This window comes from Pinus tabuliformis, chromosome J, assembly GCF_031772625.1.
Source record: "Pinus tabuliformis cultivar Carrire ecotype Pingquan chromosome J, CPIR1, whole genome shotgun sequence".
Lineage (NCBI taxonomy): Eukaryota > Viridiplantae > Streptophyta > Pinopsida > Pinales > Pinaceae > Pinus > Pinus tabuliformis.
The window spans coordinates 1,427,763,868-1,427,784,175 of record NC_142295.1 but is presented as its reverse complement, the minus strand read 5'-3'; the positions used below and the strand labels follow the sequence as shown (position 1 = coordinate 1,427,784,175).

Genomic DNA, 20,308 nt, shown 5'->3' with positions numbered 1-20,308 from the left:
TTATTGTCGTAATCTGCCTGTTTCATTAACTTGTCTTTTATAACGAAGGGATTAGGTAATCCCTTTTCTTTAAACAGCTCAAACTTAGTCATGAACCTGTCAATGGCTAGCTGCATGTTCTGAAACTCATCTTCTAAATTCATCATCAAGTGCTTCTTAGTGAGGACTCCCTTGACTTCCAAAATCGTATCTGTCCTATCAGGTATCTCAAGCTCATGTAGTTCATATTTATTCTTGGAGTTGAGGAAGTAGATGATTCTTGTTGCTTCCTCTGGTATATCTCCAAGTTCTGTTTTAACCTTTTCAATGGCTTTCGTAGCCTTCTTTATTAAATCAATGTGCTCAAGTATGACCTGGATGGATGGCCAAATACCATTGACTGAGTTAATGATATTGGTCCATAGTTTCTCTTTAGCCTTTCCTATTGGTTTAGTCAAGGTCATCTCTTTCTCTAGGCCTTTTATCCTTTCATTCATCCTTGTAGCCTTTTGCTACTATTATTTATGCATAATCTGGGCAAATTTGTAATCTGTCTCAAGGATGCTGACTTTCTCCTTTAGTTTGTTCATCTCATTGGTCTGAATGGAAATTTCTTCCATTGCTTTGACCAGCCTGTTTTCTTCATCACCTATGGTACTTGTTGTTGTTGATGTTGTTGCTGATGTAGTTGAAGTTGATGCTGGTAATGCAGTGGCCATTGGACTAATGGGAGATAATGCTGCTGCCAGAGTGGAAGGTATAACTATGGTCACTGTTGGAATGATAGTTGGAGGAGCACTATCAGTACTAGCTTGTTCGAGCTGAATCAAGCTATATAGTTCCTTTTCCATCTCCTTCAACTGGTCATTGAGTTGCAGCACCAAGTCCATCATCTCTTCATGATTTGTCTGGCTTTCCAACACTTCCTTTGTTTATGGGTGTTGTAAGTGAGGCAGCTTGAGCTATTTCTTAAGGGTTGCAATATCCTCATTCTTCTTCTTGATTAACTGTTCGACAACCTTGATGTCCTTTGGGTCATGGCCCAGTTCAATAACCAAGTCTTCCAAGGACTTTATCCTGGTGTCTTTGGTGCTGGAGGAGGCCTTTTCCAGTTTGTGAATCTTTCAGTTTTAATGCTACCATGGCCTTTGCTGTGAGGGTGGAGTATATCCTTTCTCCAGCCTGCTTTTGAAATCGATCTGATCAATTGGATGAACATCCCTGGCCAAGACCTCAAAATTAGTTTTCTTGTAGTCTGCTGAGGTTTTGAGTTGATGTATAGTGGGTTGTAGGAATGACACTTGCATTTTTCCTTCTTTGATGTCAAAGGCCGACATCAATTTGTTGTGGTTTGGTGGTGTCATCTTCAGGTACTTGGCATATGTGTTTGCCTTTAGCTTTTCCTTCCTCGTTTTTATTTCCCTAAATCTTTCTTTGATATTTGTTTCCTTGTCAGCTGGCCTGACAAAGGAAGACACCTCCACACTCTTATGTCTGTATGATCTGTGTGTTGGAAGTAGATGGATGTTGTCTGCTGATGTAGCTATATCTGTTGTCTATTTACTTTTCTGCCCCATTGCCTTAGTGTCAAACATTTCTTCTAATGCAATGTTTTCCTCCTATTCAAACAAAGGATTCAATTTGGGCCTTTTGTTTAGCTTGAACTACTCATCAATGGTCTCCATGGCAGAAATTGATGCTTCTTCCCTGTTTCTTTTAGGATTCTTCTCCTCATTAACAAGGGTCTGAATGATAGGAGGGATGTTCATTGGCTCTCCCAACTCTGGAACCTGCGGGAAGGAGCTTTGGTCAAATTGTTTCTCTAAATATAACATGGTGTTCTCCACATCCACAGTTGTGTTGTCCATGTCAATCAATGTATTCTCTACCCATTCTGACTAATTAGCATATTGTTCAATGTCAAGTCTTGGGTAGTGGATGTAAGGTCCCAGCTTGACCTTTTGTCTGAGCTTGTTTATAACCCCATGAGGGTCATAATGCCAGATGAAACTATTCCTGAATTTCATTCCCTAGAGCATCTTATCAGCCTCAGGTCCAACCTCTCTGGTGTTGCAGATGAATGGGCCCATTTGGTTTTTCATCTTAAACTATGTCTTCTTCCTAGCAGCTAGGAAGTTGACCTCATCTACACTTATGATTTGCTTGAAGTATTCAAGGGAAAATATCCTCATGGGGAGGTATTTAGGCAATTTGTAGGGGGCTAGCTCACAACCATATATCTTGATTTTAGTGTGATTCTGGTAGAGGTACCAGTCTCCCATCTTGCTATTCTTGGCCAGTTGCAGTACTCTTTTAATTTATGGGCTGATTCTAGGCTGAATCTTAGAAGTTAGCATGTTCATAACTGGGTATACAAAAGAGTTTATGAAGTCTTTATATGAGGTGGAAAACTTGCGGACCAAGGGTTTCAAGAAGACTAATCCTTCCTTTCCCTTGGTGTCCAATTTATGGATCTTCAAAGAGAATTTATCTATCTGGTAATAGAGGAAAACATGAAATAACACTGAAGAGTATTTGAAAACTCTTTTAGTGGACAGTCTAGTGAGATGTTCATGCATTCTATCTGCAATGAACTGGGCATAATCATACAAAATGGCAGGAGGCTTGCCTGGAGTAAAAATGGACAAGAAGGCCATGATGAGCTCATCCACAAACTCGTCTGATGTGCATCCTAGGATGCATGAAATCATGGTGATTATTCTCCTGTCAGTCTCTAAAAAAATAGTGGCAACACGGGGAGGAATGTCTGTAGGAGTATGTGTCTCCTCAATGATGAAATTTTGGAATATTTGTTTGATTTTAACTCGGTCCAATGTGATGTATAGGTCCAACAGGTGTCCAATGGACAAAGGAGTCAGATTAGGACTAGGCTGGATTTGCAGCATCTGGGTGATGGATTTAGCAGTAATGGTGAATAATATCTCATGGTTTGGTGCCTAAATAGCCCTATGGCTTGGAACATAATAGGCATGACAAAAATGTACTATGTCTGGAATGGACGGACTTCTAGGAATGTATACTTTGGCAGATTAGATTCCCAAAGGTTTATATCATCAACATGGTTAAGGAACCTATCCTTGGCCCAGCAGTGGATTCTCAGAAGGTGGTGTGGGGTGGTTGTATCTTTGATTTGGAAGTCTCTATCTGCTAGGGCCAGGTGGTCAATGTCTAAATGAGGGGTTGTCACTAGTCTGACATCTAGAGAAGTCTGGGTAGCCATTTCTATAATAAACTATGGAAATTTGGGTTATATGGCTATGGGAGTGAGGTTTTAACAATTCAGTAACCAGGGTAGGGTATCAGCAGTTTGCAGGTAGGGGTTTTGGTATTTTAGGAATGGAAAACTCTCAATTTAAAGGGAAATTAAGTAAATTCATTCAATTATTTCAAGAATTCATTGTACTTTTTTAAATGAGGGAAATTCTTGGTTTTTTTCTTAAATACCTGGAATTTTACAGTTAGGGTTGCAAACTGGTTTAAAATTGAGGTCTGCAGAGGCTTCTGGGGCTTTGAGGTGCACAGTGATGGCATTTTTGAAGGTTTTGGAAGTTGGTAGCTGGTTGTAGGAGCTCTAAGGGTGTTGGTGTGCTTCGAAGGCTTCAACAGTGCAAACGGGTGAAAAAGGCCAAAAATTGGGTCTAAGGGGTTTTAACTGCGAACGGTTGAAATTGGCGGGTAAATATTATGAACAGTGGACGGTTTTCGCATTGGGCGGGGAGGCGGTTTTGGAGGCCATCGCACCACTTTTGGCAAGCGGGCAGTATTTCCCCGAGGGAATGTGATCTATGTCAAAGGCTGACACGTAGCAAAATGGGCCCGAAAAAAGCCTCCCATATCATGTGCTCTCAGGCTGGTAAAGGTCGGGCATTGAGCGGGCACGATATGGGCAAGGGCCGTTAGATCTGGGGGTGGATGTTCCAATGGCTGTCACATGGCAAAGTTGCATGGTTGGGTGATGGGGCAGAGGCCAGTGGGACCCATGGGATTTTCTATGGTTAAGCATAATTAACCCATGATTAACTATTGGTTTATGAAAAGGCGATGGAGTTAGTGAGGCGGGAGGGTTTTAAAGTTAGGATAAAGGGTTTTTATGGGTTTTTTGGGGTTTTTGGGTAATTTATCAAGGGGAAAAATGATTTTTCAAAGGGGGGGAAAGGGTTTCACACTTAGGGGAATGAATTTTGAAAGTAAGTGACCAGGGAATGTGTGAAACCAAGGGGCAGGAGTGAAAATGAAGGGAAAAGGGGTTTTGATAAGCCATGAAGGGGAAAAAGGGAAATTAGTAAGTATATAGTGGGGGGTGAAATGCAATGAAGGGGAAGTTAGGCAAATCAGCTTATGAACATGCTTTTCACTTTGATAACTGCTCCTGCACACTGAAACACATGATTAAACATGATAGATGTGCTTATGCCTCAAATAGCTTGTATTTCTGCAACCTTTCTTCTACTTACCCTTTTACTTACCCTAACATTTTTTCTTCACTTTGTTGGGTGCACTTAAGCTAGAAAACCCATTTCTTTCCTTTTTCTTTTATGTAACAAACTATCTACTTCTAACCTTATATCTTCCAAGGGCTCAGATTAAACTAATGAGCTCTTTTTATTTCTCTACCTATCTACTAATTTGCCAAGATTAAACTGTTTGGTCAGATTTTTATTCTCTACCTATAAACATGAAATTCAAAGCATGAAGTAGTCAAGATTAAACAGTTTGACTATCATGGGTTGTGGCATGTATGACAAGACGCACACAACCATTATTTAAGATAGTAAAGTAAAGAGTAGTGGCACTTGGACTTGCAAACTTTCATGATCTGTTTTTTTTTTTTTTTTTTTTTTTTTTTGCGGTTCATATTCTATTTATTTATTGATCTTTTTTATTTTTCTTGTCCTTTGATATTTATTTTAGGACATACCCTCTTTACATTTTTTAATTTTAATATGGAAAACATTTGCAGAAAGAAAAGGTATGTACAATATTACAAGAATTAACGTCAGCCAATTCAAAAATTATGAATCCTATCACTATAGGACTCTAACACCACAAACTCATTTTAAGGCCAAATTGAGTGATTCAAAAGGGAAACAATGTAATTTTACCTTTTTTACCGCTACATGCCTTCAGAATCCACTTTTGATGATGAAAATTAACTGTTGTGCAAATTACCAAATTCTGTCCTGATTTGTGCACAATGATAAAAATTAAAAATCTGCCTTAAGTACTCGCTGAAAAGTCATGGAAAATTGCACTTTTTTGAAATTATGCCTATGTATTACTCAATTTACCATATTCAGAGAAAACCTAGAAGCTCGAAATTTTTTATTCCTGCTCCAATCTCTTGCAATATTTGTGCCAAAATAGCCTCTGGAACAAGAGGCTACAAAAAAAAAAGAGGTTGTTACAACAATAATTGCAGAAACTACAACTTTCCATAGTTGTTGCAAAAAATGTCAATTTTTGCAGAAAGTTGTTTTCTCCAAGTTTGAACTGCTGATTTGGATTGTGTACTGCATGCTGAAGTAGAAATCATGAAACATAATGCATATTGATTGCAAGGATAATTTTAGGGGCGAATGTTCACCCTTTGGCGAAATTAAAGGGTTTTAAATTTTTAGTGGGCGAATATTTTGTATCATGGTACACTTTTACAAATCACCTCAAATAGCCCACCTTATTTTAAGGGAGAGGGTAAAAAAGGTAAATTTAGCCCTTGAAATTAGGAGTTACAACCTTCCATTCGCCCATTTTCAAGAAAGTGAATCCATTCGCCCATTTTCAAGAATAGGTTTTATTTAAGTGAATCCTATGGGCCAAATACCATATTTATAAAAGAGGTATGGTAAATTAATAAAAATATAAATAAATGAGAGGTATGGTAAATAAATAAAACATTTTTTATATTTACTCCATAAGTCACGTGGTGTAAACAAATAAAAATATAAGTAAAGTGGAGGTATGGTAAATAAATAAAACATCTTTTTATACTTACTCAAAAGGTATGGTAAATAAATAAAAATATAAATAAACTAGACGTATGGTAAATAAATAAAACCTCTTTTTATATTTAGTCCATAACCCTCGTTCTATTTATGAAGGCTCAAGAAAGAGGTTTTATTTAAGTGAATCCTATGGGCCAAATACCATATTTGTAACAGAGGTATGGTAAATTAATAAAAATATAAATAAACGAGAGGTATGGTAAACAAATAAAACATTTTTTTATATTTACTCCATAAGCCACCTTATATTTACGAACACTCAAAAAATGGGTTATATTTAGGTGAAACCTATGGGCAAAATACTATGGGACAAATACCATGGAATAGATTGTTATTAATACCATGCAAAAAACCATTATTAACCCTAATATTAGAATTAATAAAAATAAAAATGGCACATGGTATTGACCCATGGTATTCACCAAAATGGCACATAGTATTGACCCATGGTATTCACCTGGAATGTAGCCTATTTAAATGGGGGAATTAAACCAGCATAGATCTATCTTTACTCTGGATCTACTAACCCCCGAGAGGTATCAAATATCGTGATATGCAAACTAGCATAGAGTGAAAAAATATTTGATCCTCTTGGGGCTTGGTCAAGAGTAAAAATGGATGTTGTAATTTAATGTAGGTTAAACATTTTAGCTTGGTTAAAATAAAAAATAAAATAAAAATCAACTATTAATTTTATTAATTTTTATAAGTTACTAATAGTAATTTTTAAGCTCCAGGGCTATGATAACCCATGGTATTGACCCATGGTAATACCATGGTATTCATGTGAGCATAGACTATTTAAAGGGGAAATTCTATCGTCTTAGATCCATACAAAGTTTTATTATTTAGTGAAAGACTCGCCAAGATCTTACAAGATTTTATAATTGAGTAAAATATTCGCCATGCCTGGTGAGAGATTCGCCAAAAAATTATATATACATATTATATTATTGATAAAATCGCCTTCCATTTTTCCTATATACCATGGAGATTCGCCCATTTATTATATTTATAAATTTAGGGGGGGTTCTTAAAATTTTCCCTGATTGATTGAAATAGACCCAATTTTGTTTTTTTTCTTGGAAATGAAATGAATGAAAAAGCGTTGTAGTGGTGCCATCATGTTGTTGTTGAATGAAAAAAGGATGAACATGTTGCTACAAGAAACCAATAAAATATACTGCTACAAGTTGTTGTTGATTCCATAAAACCATATAGTCTTCATCAAAACCAAAATTCATGGTACAATTTTACCATACGAATGAATGTGCCAAAGTCGAGCATGGAAATAAATCATTGGATTACCGACTACTTATGAAAATTGTTAACCAATGCGAGACAACTCACCGATAATGTAAATGAATGTTAAGGTACGTGAGTGCATCTTGGAAGGAACAAATGGATGTGTTCAAGTCGAGTAAACTGCAAGATCTAACAATCAAGAGACATTGTTGTATTCCCATTGTTGTCAACAAGAAGGTTTTCCATTGATGTATGCAAGTTCCAAGGCACTCCAAATAATCTCTGATCTTGATCCCAGATAAGGTGTTGAGGTCGATGGGACAAGATCTCTTGGAAGGTGGGCCTTAAGGAATCCCACATCAGCTAACTCGAGCATAGAACGAAAAAATATTTGAATAACCATAATAAAATATTGAAACCATCATAAAATCGTAGAACTTATTGTGAACTTTGCTCGCCAGTTGCCTAGTTTTCAAGCAAAACTCATGTCCAATTGTGCTAGCAAGCTGGTTTTCACAATAGGACTTATTTTTCTCTTTATTTTATTTTTTATTTTTTTATTTTATTTTTTATATGTCCTACTCTACTTGAAAAAGAAATCTCGTTCAAGTATATGAATATTTCCAATGGAACCATGTGTGTAACAAGATGATAGATAAATTCATATGCGGGTTCGAAATATACTCTTTGATATGTACTAGTATATGAGAGGCCAGCTGCCTTGATTGAGATGATGTCAGAAGATACTGAAGAATGGAGTACTTGCATCCAATGATTGTATTGAACCTAGATTCAATGTAATCTTCTCTTCCTTGGCTTCTTGCTATCATGCCATGCAAGTCTTCAGAGATGTGATCTCCATTCATAGAATTTGGTAATAAACATGCAATAAAATTTTCAATCTCAGGTTCCAACAACTGCTCTTTATCAACAGACATCCATGATTCTTGGACCTTATCTGAATCTTATTCTTCTAGTTGTTTTTCTTCAATGGTAGCTAGAGAATCATTTTGCAATACCTCAAAATTGTAAGTGGATTGAGGTGTTTTATTGTTGGGGATTCGAAGTGGCATTGCAAGTAGTGGAGTGGGAATGGATCTTTTGGGTGTTTGTGTGGTTGGTAATGATAAAGCTTGGATTGAGGTCAATAGATGGTGAAACTGGTGTTGTGGTGGAGGTGAATGGTATGGATAACATTGATATTGGTATTGAGGATAGCGAGGGAAAGATTGAGGATATTGTGGATTTGCTTTGTAAGGGCCTTGCCAACCTTGTTGCCAAGATTATTTTTGAGATTGGGATTGAGATGGAAAAGGTTTCCAAGGAAAGGGTGTTTTCTAATTACTTTGTGATTGTTGTGCATAATGTGAATTAAGATCTTGCATCATACTAGATTGATGAGTCTACCATGGTCATCTTGGAGCTACATAATAGGATTTTTCCAGTGTTTTATTTTCTCCTTGGTAAATTTCCTTTAACCTTGGTAATTATGGACAATCTTTAGTAGTATGTGATCCTACAGAGATTTCACAAATTTTAATGTTATCAAGTGGACATTCATGAAAATCATGTTTCTTTCTGCATTTCGGGCAAAATATAAATGAAGCGTCATTCTCAACTTTTTGCTTGTTTTTCATTCTTAGCATATCAATTTGTTCATTTAAATTACCAAAAATGTCTAGCAAATTGTTAACTTCAATTTGAATTACTAATCCTGATGTTGATTTACTTACTCTTGCCATAAATGGATCTTGAGGGGATCTTACATACTTTTCTTTTCCTCTTGATATGTTCCTACACAATTCACAAATCCCTTGGAATGACAATTGAGAGACATCTCCTTTTCACACCAGGCTAAGAAGATCAATCCATTAATCTCTTATAGCATTTAGTAGGAGAATTTTTAATGTGTCTGATCCTAAATTATGCAATTTATGTCTTTTGATATTATAAGTAAATCTATCCACTAAATCTTCTAGTCTTCCTCTTTTTGGTTCATCTTAAATACTTCATTTCTAAGGTCATGGTCTATGCAATAATTTTTATATTTTTCCAAAAACACTCTTTTCATATCATCCCATGTCTTTATAGAATTTGTTCCTAAAGTCATGGACCATTTAAGAGCTATATCCTTCAAAATTTCCAGAAACAAATTCAATTTTTGAATGTGTAATGAGTAGCCATAAGATCTACAAATTATTTCAAATTCAAAAAGAAAGGTTTCTGGGTCTTCTGATCTCATTCCTTTGAAGTTATGAAGTTCGGTGTTATAGACATTTTTGGGCACTACAACCCCAATCATACATGTCCATAAACCAAGGGCTCCTAAGTCCCTAAAAGTGTTGTTTCACACCCTAAAGGAACAAGGTCAGCTGATTACATCATCTCCTAAAAGTTCTCCACAGAAAACTACTCAGAATTGGTCAAAGCTGGACCATACAGACTGCGTAGTGCAGAGGGTGCGATGCATCCCACCTGCTTAGTGAAAAAGGGTGCGATGCCTACTGAAAAGCCCTTCTGTAGGGTGCGATGGGTGAGAGTAGACAAATGGAAGAGACAGTTTGCAAGGTGGATCGTCATGGAATCTTCCAGAAACTTCTCCTGTGACACTTGCCTATCTGAATTCGCCCAGGGATGAGTAAGAGATCATCAATATCCAAGTGGAATCAAGAATTATCAGAGAGAGGACACTAATCAAAATCCCAGAAGTTGACTCACCCCCTGCAATCATCTATATATGGATCCCTCATCCTAGAGATCCAGAGGCTGGAATTTTGTATCTTGTAAGGAAGTGCTGTTGGTTTCTTGGTGGAATATCATAGTGTTGGGTGATCTAAGCTTTTCATGAGGTGAAGAAGGGCTTTCATGCTGGGAGGATGACGCTAGGTCAGAAAAATTGGTTGTAATCCTCTTTGCTATTCTTAATATTAATAAAGCTATTCGAGTTTTCCTCCACATTCTTGTATGTTTGATGATATATGCATTTGTGTGGTCAATATATATCTGGTCCTATATTGTTTATGATTGTAGATCTCTGTTCTTCGATAGTATTATGCTGCCTTGATTCCACAGGTGCTCTTTGAAGCTGGGAAGATGAAGGCAAAGCGGCAAGGATCTGTCAGAAGGGAGAGGAACCAAGCAAGGAGCTAAGCGCAAGACTGAGGTTGGTGTCCTTTGTTCCCCTCTTATCTACTTCTCACAAAGGAAAGTGAAAGTAGTTTTAATTTGTTTGTTTCTAAGATAGCTACCAGTATTAGTGGGACTAGCAGCTCCATGTGGACACTAGATTTCCCGATAATAAAATGGTGACTCCACTGGGGAGCGAATAGATTGTTTGCTTGTCTATATTTGTTTGTTTTATAAACTTACAGACGGAGCCTGAAGTCAAGCCAGCTAGCCTTCGAACTGCATTTTCTATGCAAGTGCAAAGTAGATCAATGCTGCTTCAGTCTATCTCCGGGTTTTGTTTATAAACTAAACAATCGATTTGCAAACCTTCTAATTTCCCTAGTGGTGGCTCTAGTAACCTCATTAGATCAACCCCTGTGATTTATATTTACTGAACATCACTTGCTCGACCTAAATCCCTGAACTAAGCTACAAACTGTGACCCAGAACCAAATTTAAGTCTCGTCCCTGGACCATCGCACTTTCTCCTCTTGGGAACCTGGATGCATCGCACCTCCTGTGTGTAGTAGGTGCGCTGCATCACACTTTCCCTGTGTTGCAGGTGCGCTGATCAGACAAGACCTCTTCTGCTCTTAGATTTTGTTTTTTGTGTCCACTCTCTTCAGCTTTATTCAGGAGTTTTGTTGTCTGTGATTAGTATACCACTGTAGAAACTCCCTTCTTTTGCATGATTCCACCTCCATAGTACAAAGAATTGTGAATGTTTTTATGTATTATGCGCCATTTACAGTTCTCTTGTACAAAAAGTAACATAATCAAACTGTTGTCTTTTGATTTGGAAGTGTCGCAAGTGTCATTTTCAGTAAAAGAAAAGAATACTATTATTTTGGATGGCCGATTATATGGTTACTCTTGTATTTGATTTGAATTAGTAGTTTTTCAAGTGTCGAAAGCAGTTTTCAATTCAAAATAGCAAAGTGTCATCATTATCTTCCTTTCGTTTTTGAAGAGAAATTTGTTAGTACTGTTGCTTTGAAAAGATAATTCAGATTTGTACTTAGCATTCTTCTTGTCATTCACACATTAAGAATGCTGAAAACAAATACATGCATGTGTATTTGCATTTAAACTACTTGTTGGTTTGATTTAGGACAGTGCATCTAGTGTGTGCTCTTTGCTCTATGTTGAAAGAATGTCATCTCTCTTTCTTTAGTAGCTAGGATTTTCATTGCAAAAAGAAGATTAAACGATTGTTTATCATCTTAGATTGCATTTTAGGAATTGTATATCTACATCACGTGGTGAACCTGAAAGGAAAATTTCTTAAGAAAGATCAACTATAAAATAAATTCAATGAACATAAAAATGCTTTGGAACCTAATGCACAACATCTAGAAGTCTAGGCTAGAGACGTATTCCGGTGTCGTAAAGCCTGGTAACTATCACTTTCACTGTTGGTTGCGTGATTCCTCCTCTTTGAGACAACAAGTGCCAGTACAGACTTGTGCTCCCATCTACTGTCGAGTATATATTTGGAGACCACAATAGGCTATATCCTTTATCCATACGAAGCCGTGTCTGCTGCCCTATCGATCGCAATGCACTGAACACAACATTCGAGAAGATTGACTGTCGTACCATAAAAAAGTATTCTGCAGTTTTGCGATTGGTTTGGTAATCCCTCTGTCTAGATTTCCAGAGTAGTCTCTTTCATTCCTTTTCAAACTCCTTAAAGGAAAAGGTCCATCTGAGCACTTGTCACTTCAGGCTCATTAAAAAACGAAGGCGACTAGAGTCATCTTTTGTTTTTTCTCGACTCTTAAAAATTGAAAAAACAAGTTCTGTCAAAGCGTCTAAAATTCATTTAATTCAGAAACATCTTACCCTTTATTTTTAGTTGATCGAGTAATCCGCAATCGTGGAGGAACGTCAATTAAAACTGCATAGTTCGCGGAGACTTACGAGTCAACCATCTTTGGCCCCAGAATCAAAACTATTCTGGACAAAGCGAACTCGTTTAACTGGCTCAAAGTCCCCAGGTCTGGTTGGAACAAGTGTTCCGACATCCTCGGAGACTCTGGTTACTCCAAACATTTCTGGTACCCCTGCCTTTACAAAAGAAGTTCCGCAGCCTCTAGAGGATAGTAGAACTGATCCTAGTGTGCGGGTAAACACTTCTATACCTGAACCGGCCCCATCTACAGCTGATTCGGAAGGTGTTATTCCCAAAACATCTGTCGCTGCAAAATCTATACCTTCTTCGGCACTAGAAATATTTTACGGACCTAACGGTCTACCTCTTCCACCTGGATTGATTACTATAGAAGAGATTATGGAGGATCCTATATCTAGTACTCCATCGCATTTTGGAGTTGGGATCACCCTATATCCTTCTTCGTCAGAAATTATTCTACCATTATGAGAAGTTCTTGTAGAATCGCTAGGAAATATTTTGGATAGACTAGATATGTTTGAACAACTGTCGACATCTAGGACTGTTTCATCTGACACAACAACGGTAGAACTTCCTGCTGCCACTCCAACAATGTTCACCGGTGTACCGTTTGTCACAACTAGCTCTCAATCACTGGATGGAATCCATCCAGGGGCTGTTTCGACAGTATGGTCTGTTCCCGTTTGTTCGTCCAGAATAATATCTGGAATCTCTTATGTTGAGTCTCAGCAAATTGATCCTTCGCAGTGTCAATTTGGGCAGTCCGGTCCTCAAAGGAAAATCATTCCCTTAAGCACTGGATTACCGTCGTATGGGGGGAAATATGCCCTTTCATTGTCTCCTCTGGGAGGTCAAACACATGAGAGTTCGCAATAGAATTCAGGTTACGCTAGAATTACATCCAATGGTTGGATGCTGATACTGCCTCAACAACCAAGAGTTGTATACTCAATGCAACAAAGTCTGCCTATGTCAAATATCCACACTACACCGCCTATTGTGATGGTGTCACAAGTACAAGCATTACTTGTTGTATGCCAACCTCAAGTCTCTCAGGTTGCAATCCAACAGCCCCTTGTCTCTACGACACCACCACAATCATCGATTAGTGGCTCCTTAACTGGAGTGACATAGGCTCAAACAGGTACCATTACCCCTCATCTTGGTCAAACAGCCAGTATTGGACAACAGCACATGGTCTCACAACCATGGCTGGTGCAATATCAACAACCACAATTCCAACAAGTTTACCAAGGATCTGAGCACCAAATCTTTGCAAGTAATGGGCAGCCGTATATCCAAAACGGTCAACATCAACCATTTCACAATCGTTATGCCCATCAACCTTATCAAAGTTATCAGCATCAAATGCACTATGCTAGTATGCAAAGACCCACTGCTCAGGCAATCCCATCTTATCCTGGGTATGCTTCGCCGAACCTGAATCAACAGTTTTCGTTTGTGGCAACTTTAGAGTTACCAGATCTAAATCGGCTAACAAACGATCCAATCGCTTACGCCCCTTGGTGGCCAGCGATTCCTCATAAACTTCCATAAGATATTCCTAAATTTAATGGAAATCCGGGTGAAGACCCGTCGAATCATGTGATGACCTTTCATCTGTGGTGTTCATCTAACACTCTAAATGATGATTTGATTAGGCTTCGCCTTTTTCAGCGAACGTTAACTGGTCCGGCAGCAAAATGGTATATCGAATTGCCTAGAGCTTCATTTGATAACTTCAGTACCCTAGCCACAACCTTTTTAACCCATTTTCAGTTACCCATAAGGTACGAAATGGGAACAGATCTTCTTACCAATTTCAAGCAAACGATGGCCACTCACATATCCGATCATATTCATGAGTGGTGATGTCATCGTAGAATGGTAAAAACATATGTTCCTGATCAGCTGTTGGTTGAATGGTTTATTAAGTCATTGTTACCTTCTATTACAGAAGATGTGGCAAAGGGAGGAGTCGTCACTGAAGAGCAAGTCATTGCTCATGCGCAATATTTAGATTTGATCTATACTCAGTTTGGCACGCTCTACGATAAAATCCCTGATGCTCCTAGACCGGAATTTTCCGTTCCTCCCTCTCCTAAATCAAACAAAGACTCTCATGCCGGGGACGGCATGATAGGAACAACCAGCACGAAAACTGTAAAGGCTAAGTTGAAAAAGGCCCGTACGGTTTCAGGTCAAAATGCAAATGAAGAACTTCTCGCCTCGGAAGTAAATGTCGTATCGACTGACAAAGGCAAAGAAACCAAGCAACTAGGAGGCAAGAAGAAAAAGAAAGGGAAGAAGAAGAAACATGAGGAGTCGTCCCCTGAAAAATCTTCTGCAAACCCTTCTGGAGATAGGAAACAAAATCGTCCATGCCTTATATGTGATGAGGATCATTGGACAAGAGACTATCCATATAAAGCTGAGCTTAAAAAATTATTCAAGAATTCAAAAACCTCGGCGGTATTGACTGATCCGTTTCCAAATCCAGGAACAATCTAGTTGCTAGTGACAATGCTTCCCCGTCCCAAGTGGTAATGTTGTCAGTTTCGAAGCAACAAAACAATGCTTTGATATCGACAAGGAATAAAGATTATGGGAATCCAAAGTTGTCGAACAACAAGGCTAATGATCAACCTAGTAGTTCGACAACAACTTCGACCGAAGTTATGCTAGCCATAATTCCTGAAATAACGATAAAGCCGCCAAAGGGAGTAGTACACAAATCGACATTTAATCCTCGTGCCAGAGAAGCACAACATTATAATATAGTGGAGGGTCTAGCCCAATCGCCATCCGCTATGTCGACACTTGAGGTACTGCAAAATTGCCCTTCTCAAAAGTAGGATTTACTATCAGCGATAGGTGGGATTGACCCAACGAATTCCAATCTTGTGTCCTTTAATCACAAAGGATATGACCCTTAGTTACCAGCTCAACTAGCTTTCCTTATTCAAGTGAAAGCCCTCAACAAAACTGTTCATCAGAAAATTATTGATGAGGGGGAATCTACATGCATTATGTTGATGAGTTGCTGGAAAATTTTAGGATCTCCACCCTTGTCGCGATCTTCGACGAAATTAAAAGCATTCGATGGAAGAACATACACCCCATATGGGAATTTAAGTAACTTGCAAGTTGAATTGGGGGGCAAAACGGTAGAAATTGATGTTGAAGTGATCAACGGAAACCTCGATTACAACATCCTATTGGGAAGGCCCTGGATATATGCTATGGCTGCCGTTGTGTCAACCTACTTCAGGAAGATTGCATTTCCCTTCCAAGGAGGTATTGCAGTCGTCGACCAGCAAACATTTCTCCCCAACAGTTCACATGTTACGGGAAGCATTTTGATGATCCACGGAAGCCCTCATTCGCTTCAAAATATCGGAGTAGGCCTACTAAAAGACCCTATATTAATGGGGACTTTTGCCCTACCACCTCCAATCAATCTGGCAGAAGTGGAAACGGTGGGAAACTGCAATATGATATCTTTTATTCAAAATATCTCTAAAAACGATATTGACATGGATCGTCTGTAGGTATTGCCTCCAAGCCCAATAGAAATATTGTAGCAATCAATGTTTTCAGCATGGGAGGCAAACCCAAATCAACGCTCGTCAAGCGTTTGGATAGATAGGTTTAAGGAATATGGTACCCCTTCAGATCCTTGGTCACAAGTACATTCTATAGATGAAGGAATTGTTCAGTCAATGATAATTGACGGGGCAGCATGGGAAGATTACCACCATCATTCCCATCTTCCGGATTACAATGAAGATACTCCTAGTGACCTTCATCATCCCTCAGTTTTTGATTCTATCAAATACTGTAAACACGGTGGATTCCGAGCGAAACTTGTCCAATATTGAAGAGATTATCGCCATAAATATCTCGACCAAAAAAAATGTTGTAGAGAATATTCATGTCGGCAAATCTTGTTCTCCTTCAGAACTGGAGATATATCACGCTCTTTTTTGCGAGTTCAGAGATGTCTTTGCTTGGTCATATGAGGAAATTCTAGGCATTAACTCGAACATAGTTGAACACGAAATTAAGATGTATCCAGATGTCAAACCGGTATGACAACGGCTACGGCAGGTGCACCCCAAGAAAGCCCCTATATTGCTAAGTGCGTGTTAGAAAAAGGATCCTACGAGTTAGTGGATTATGATGGGATTCCATTGGCGCAACCCCGCAACGGGTTGTACCTTAAGCGTTACTATGCTTGACTCAAGATAGTAACCCCCATGCTTTTGTTACATTTTTGTTTTCGCTAAGGGTAATTGTTTTGGTTAAGTGATCCAATTTTACGTTTGTTGCAGATGTCGGACCTATTGGAATCATTCGTTGGATATGCCGATGGAGCAAGTCGTAGTTCGCGAAACCTATCTTTTGCGGCCTGGGCCATCTTCAATCCAAGCGGCGAGTTAGTGAGTTTCAGAGGGGTATGTATTGGTAAGTCAATGAACAATATTGTTGAATACAGCGCGTTGATAGAGCTCCTCTTTGATGCCATTACACGTGGCATACACCGACTCATTGTCAGGCTAGACTCACAACTTGTCATCCTATAGCTCACTGGTATCTACTCCGTATGGAATCCAACTATCTATCGCATGTTTCTAAGGGTCAAGATTTTGGAAAGGTAGTTTGATTCTATTCAATATCAGTGTATTTCCAGAAACTTAAACACATTAACGGACTCATTGGAAAATTATGTGTTAGATAAACATTTGCAACATTTATAAAAGAAGCATCTCATCAATATTTGCATCAAGATCACATAACTTAACCAAAATAAAGCTCTGAAAATCAAAAATACATATATAACTGTTTATGGTTTATACATAATGTTCTGTAACCAAGAAAAAATCGGTCAAATGACCCAAAACTCAAAATTCTAGGGGGCACCCTAGTCTAATGATGCTGGTGATAACAAGTCACCGCCTGTGAAATCATGCGTAAAAGCCTAGTCCATCGACTCGGCACACCAGAAGTATGTCGCTGCAACCTTAGAGGCAGCTCGTCGGTCCTCACATCTAGAATACCAAGAGTGAGACCCTCGACCTGATCCTGCAATGCTGAAAGAGTCTCAGCCACATCAAGGTCGCGAAGGATAGCCCTCCCCACAGCCTCTCCTACTGGAACGGCAGCTGGTGCTCTTAGACGTACTGCTGGCCGAACTGGTCCAATATCTGCATGAGCACATGAGTTTTGATTAGTCCTGATAGAAGAAAGCACAAGAACATTATAAAAAGAAATGATAAACAGAGATATGGTTAGAGAATTTACCGATAGCACCCCACTGCTCACCAGCCGGCAACACCAAATCTGGGTCACCTCGGAAATCCATACCAGCATATGGATACTCAGAAAAAACCATCTCTTGATGGTTGAACCACTCGAAGAAGGTATCAGAAAATGAAACCTGGGACTGACTAGCATGTTGGGCCATAAGGTCGACTCATCTCTGCATCCGTGGATCAGTCGGTGGAGGTAAGCCAAGTGAAATGTACTGCGGCTGCATCAGTGGGAGCTTTTCCAAGGCGAAAGCGGTCAAAATAGAACCATAGAAAAAGTTCTTGGATTTTCTGCTTTTTACCTTGGTCAGTTGTTCTTTCATCACAGGGAGTACTGCGTCACACCAGTTGAACACCTTTGGTTCGAGGCATTCCAAGGTGTATTGCATATAGGACCTGTTAGCCACATGAAGAGCCACACTACCAGCCAGTCTAGCAACAGTGAACAGAATGGTCCTCAAGGACCGGTCAGTGACATCTTGGATGTTGATCTTACCGTCCCCACTCGGCTGAGATCCCTCTCTGCAATATCGTCAAATATGATCTCTCACGGATTCTCCCCCACGAGTGGAACCTGATAATGAAAGACGGGTGCCACGCCTCGATAAATTGGTCAAAAAATAGATGTCCACGATAGTCAAGGGGATAGATTTGCCTCTGATTTGAAACACCTGGTTGGTAGGATCCCATGCATCGAGAAGATATTGCAACAAGTTGATTTGTTGCCTCATGCTAGAGATGCGGAAAAACTTTAACAAGCCACAGTTCCGCAGTGCAGTTACCATAACCGGATCTTGTAAAGCAACCATGTCCTCTTCTTCATGCTCGCGTTCTCGCCATGTAACAACCATTTTGCTCCGATGAATCTCTGCAAAACAAGCAAGAGAAGAGCCAGGGTCCTGATTTGGCAAAAAACAGGGAAAATTTCCATGAGAAAACAGTGCAAAAGTTTCCCTTCTCGCACCCATTGCACCCCAGCAGTGTACTGGGTGAGATGCATACTGATTGGCCAATGACCAAGCCAGTATGCATCACACCTTTTGATATAGAAAGGGTGCGATGGAGCCAGGGCAAATTTTTCAAACCCCAGGGGCTCAGAAAAACAGGGAAACATGCTCAGAATTCAAAAAGGAAGGAATGCAACTGAAGAGCTCAGGTTTAGCTCTTACCTAGTCCAGACGGTGCCGAGAATCGTCTACAAAATCTCTCAGAATCAGCTGGTAAAAATCAAGGGGGAAAGCACCTCCAGAGCTCCAACAAACCAAAGTTCAAATGAAATGGTAAAATGAGGGGTAAAAACCACTTTTAAATTACTTTTCACGTAATTCAAGTAAAATATTAGTGTTTTAACTCATTTTTCAAGCATATATTGTTCATTTCTAATCGGTTTGATGAAGCAATTGAACAGGCAGTACAACCTTTGAAGGAACAAAGTGGTTAGCGGTGAAATCAAATAATCAATGACCATTATCACGAGCAGTTTTTATGCGAAGTTCAAGCTCGTTAAAAATTAAACCTTAGCAATGAGAAAATGTTTCCCCCAGAGTTTAAGCTCATTAAAAAATGAACCAATCCCCGGTAAATAACCATTGTGAATGCATTATCATCAGCTTTTGAGACCTGGTCGTGTTCTTACCATCACCTCCACTCTGTCTTAGCCGAACAGCTGCGATGAGTGATCCTGTTAGCCATCCTTGTGACACTGTTGTGATTGGAAAATTCCAAACCCTACCTGGAATCAGTTGATACCTGAAATTATCACTCGTTCCTCAAAAGACGAGTCTCCTTTAAGCTCTTTTCACCTGACTCATAAAATATAAAAATATTGACGAGAAATTGGCCTCTCCAGTTCATTAAAGCTACCGGGAGTGCTATCCCTTCTCTAGATTTGAATCTCTTTGGACCTGAGGGATTATTACACAAAAAGATCGAGTGCTTGTTTTGTTCAGCTCGTTAAAATTACCGAAAATTCATCCCTTTCGTATTATTTTATACTTTTTCAGACTTAAGGGATTATATGACGAAAAAGGATTATTGGAGTTTCCTTTACATCCCTTTCAGACTCTCTAAAATTGAAAAGGACCGAGTTATCTTTGTCGTTAAACTCGTTAAAACCAAATAGCGACAAACTTTTCCATATAGACAAGAATGAGTTTCACTGTTGCTAGGCTCGTTAAAACATACCGACGGGTTTGCTCGAAGGGAAAATTATAGAACAAGCATATGTTATCCTCCTCAAGCTTGACAAAAATAAAGAGGTATTGGTCAGCAATGACTGGGGAAAAATTGGGAAGAAAACTTGAAGAAACTTTATTGGTAGCAAATCGCTCTTGAACATGACACTTTCACTCCACATCCGAGTTGGGTTGGGTTATTCCGTTCACCGGTCATATCACCATTGGTCTATCGCACCATCCATATTTTGGGTTAATTTTACTAATCCATGTCAGTGTCGCCGGTATGTTCAAGAGAAGTCGCTCAGAGAATTCACCTGTGTTTCATCCGCTGCAATACATTCACGCTCCATTCTTTCATGACCGCCACCCTAAACCCTGTATCATCAGTTCGTTTTCACCTCCAAAATCATTTACTCTGTTCCATGTCGTAGATGTGGGATTCATTAAGGCCCTCCTACGACGAGTTGCTTCTTGTCGACATCAGCTTAT

At 39.1% G+C, this 20,308-nt stretch overlaps 1 pseudogene; it reads left to right on the top strand.

Moving 5' to 3' along the window:
- Positions 1-630: 630 nt before the first annotated feature.
- LOC149232718 (L-type lectin-domain containing receptor kinase VIII.1 pseudogene) overlaps positions 631-20,308 on the top strand; it is a 39,244-nt pseudogene continuing 19,566 nt past the window's right edge.